Source organism: Gavialis gangeticus, unplaced genomic scaffold, assembly GCF_001723915.1.
Source record: "Gavialis gangeticus isolate Ggan-Ray unplaced genomic scaffold, GavGan_comp1, whole genome shotgun sequence".
NCBI classification, from domain to species: domain Eukaryota; kingdom Metazoa; phylum Chordata; order Crocodylia; family Gavialidae; genus Gavialis; species Gavialis gangeticus.
The window spans coordinates 5,164,282-5,167,145 of NW_017729000.1; the positions used below are offsets into that span (position 1 = coordinate 5,164,282).

Below are 2,864 nucleotides of genomic sequence, written 5' to 3' on the forward strand. Positions count from 1 at the left end.
TCGCATTTGCTGCTGTTAAGTTCAAGTATGCGCTGTCCTCAGGAAATCCTTTATCTGCTCGTCCCAGGGAGCCTCTGAGAGAAATGCAGCTGAAGGATCCTCATAGAAAATTCAGGCTGGAAGAGACCTCAGGTGGTCACATCTAGTCCAAGCCCCTGCTCCAAGCAGGACCAGCCCCACCTACATCACCCCAGCCTAGGCTTTGTGTAGCCAGGCCTTAAAAACCTCCAAGGATGGAGACTCCACCACCTCTCTGGGTCACCTGTTCCAGTGTTTTACTACCCTCCTCATGAGGAAATTCTTCCTAATCTCTAACCTAAACCTCCCTGGCTGCAACCTGAGCCCATTGCTCCTTGTCCTGTCATCCTCCACCACTGAGACCAGTCCAGCTCCATCCTTTTTGCAGCCCCCCTGCAGGGAGGTGAAGGCTGCTATTCAATTCCCTTGGTCTTCTCTCCTCTAGACTAGATAAGCCCAGTTCCCTCAACCTCTCCTCATAAGTCCTGTCCCTCAGCCCCCGAACCATTTTCATTGCCCTCCACTGGACTCTCTCCAACATGTCCACATCCTTTCTGTAGTGGGGGCCCAAAACTGGACACAGGACTCCAGATGCGGCCTCTCCAGTGCTGAATAGAGGGGAAGGATCACTTCCTTCAGTCTGCTGGCAGTGCTCCTACCAATGCAGCCCAGGATGCCGGTAGCCTTCTTGGCACCAAGGCACACTGCTAGCTCCTGTTCAGCTACTTGTCCCCTGTCACCCAGGTCCTTTTCTGCAGCGCTGCTGCCCAGCTCGTCACCCCCAGCCTGTCCCGGTGCAGGGGATTGCTCCCTCCTAAGTGCAGGACTGTGCATTTGTCCTTGTTGAACCTCAGGAGATTTCTTTTGGCCCAATCCTCCAGTTTGTCGAAGTCGTTGGCTGGACCAGTCATTGCTGGTGGGTGGGTGGATTTTCTTTCAGGCATGGCCGGGAGGGGGCAGCCTCGTCTCACTTTTCTCCCCCTCCCTTGTTTCTGCAGGACGAGCGCGCGGCTCCAGGAAGACCATGACTGACTGTTTACACTTCTGCTGATACCCCTTTCCTTTTGACCTGGGTTCCCCTACCAGCTGCTGGAAAGAAGAGAGCTAGAAAGGAAGAAGACACCCGGAGGAAAAAGCCCATCGTGCAGTAAAATTCCCCTCTTGACATGTTAGAGCTCTTGGTGCAAACTCCCTCTCTGGCCCTGCAATAAAGGAAGGAGCTGCTTCTCTTTTCCATGGTGGGTCGCAGTGTCCCCCTGTTTTCTTCAGACCCTTTGGTGAGGAAGGGTCCATGAAAATAAGGAATTGCATCTTCCTTAAGACCAGTTCTCCCAGCTTCTGCTGGCCACAGCTTCACCTTGCTTTCCCCATCTCCAGAAAGCTGAGCTCTAGTGCCGTCTCGGCCGGGAGTTAAGTGAATTAGCATCCCAGCAGCAGCAGCTTTCCATTGCAGGCATGTCATGCCCTCCGTCAGGGGCTCTGGATGCGCTGGGACAACAGTGTCATCCCCTTCCTTTTTTCCCCTGCCCCAGGCAGGCTTCATTCGTTATATTGTATAATTACACAATATATTAGTATATTGCTGTTGGCTGCAGAGGCCCCAGTAGGCACTGGCACCCCATAGTGCCAGGTGCTGTACATGCACGTGGTAAAAGACAGCCCCGGCTCTGATAGTAATTACACACTTAGGAGGGGAAACTGAGGCACAGGCCTGTGCAGGGAGGTGGAGTAGCCTCCAGGGGTTAAATGGCTGGTCAGTGATGAAACTAGGGCTCCCTGGCTCCCAGGTTACCGTCCTCTCCGCAAGCCTGCCCTGCTTCTGTGCTGTGCCGGGGGAGGTCGGCTTAATTGAGGGTTTATTTGTGATACCATGTTGCAGGCTACCTGTGTGTCCCCTTCTCCCACCTGCTACCTCCGCACAGCCTCAGGGGCTGGGCCTTTCCTTGTTCACTGTCCCCAGCCATTATGGCCAAGCCCCCTTTTTGCTGATATCACCCAGACTAGGATGGCTCATGGATGGTGTGTCAGTGCCTGCTTCCACCGCACGGCTGCGTTTCCCCCATCAACAGGCCCGTTCAGGGCAGAGCACATGCTTGTGGGTGAGTGCTTGGGTTTCTTAGGTATCCGGGTTATAGCCGTATTGGTCTAGAGGCGAAAGGAATCAGGACTCACGGTAGAGGTGATCTCTTTTATTAAACCAACTAGATTTTTGCAAAAAAAAAAAGTCTTTAACTGCAATTTTGATTGCAATGTTAATTTCATTGCAATGTATCTCCTTTAATTTAATTGCAATTTTAATTTAATTTAATTTTAATTACATTGCAACATTTCTTTAATTTGCAAAAAAGCTTGCAATCGAATTTTTTTGCAAAAATCTAATGGGTCTAATAAAAGAGGTCGCCTCCACCATGAGTCCTGATTCCTGGGTTTCTTAGTGCAGCCTTTGCTGGCAGCAGTGTTGGCCCATTTCCTAGCTCCTTGCAGGAGCAGAGCCTGCAGCCTAGGCTGAGTTCTAGCTTCTGTTCCCAGAGTCCTTTTCAGTCACTGCTGGGTTTATCTCTGCCAGTGTCTGAGGCTGAAACCATCAAGCTGAGCTTGTTCTACAGCCCTCTCGAAGGCGGAGGATCGACTCGGGTTTGAAGGCCTTTGTGACTTTGTAGTGATCACTTTCCATTTAGTTTTTAATGCCATGCTGAAAGCCCTGGCTCTGCTCTGGGGGCACTTGAGCTCAAAGGGGGCGGACGCACGTACTAACTTTCTGACGGTTAAGCCAGCTTAACTTTTTCAAGTCGACTTAGCATACACGCGTATGTGAAGCAGAGCCAGCTTAAATGTGGCACAAGATA

General features: G+C 51.4%; 1 protein-coding gene across 1 annotated transcript in view; it reads left to right on the forward strand.

Moving 5' to 3' along the window:
• The window catches only part of ATOX1 (antioxidant 1 copper chaperone), a 17,048-nt gene extending 15,792 nt beyond the window's left edge, over nucleotides 1-1,256 (forward strand). Inside the window, exon 4 of the mRNA XM_019506107.1 lies at nucleotides 1,017-1,256. The gene's annotated coding sequence lies outside the window, so the exon portion shown is untranslated. The remainder of the gene's footprint in view (nucleotides 1-1,016) is intronic.
• The last annotated feature ends 1,608 nt before the right edge of the window (nucleotides 1,257-2,864 follow it).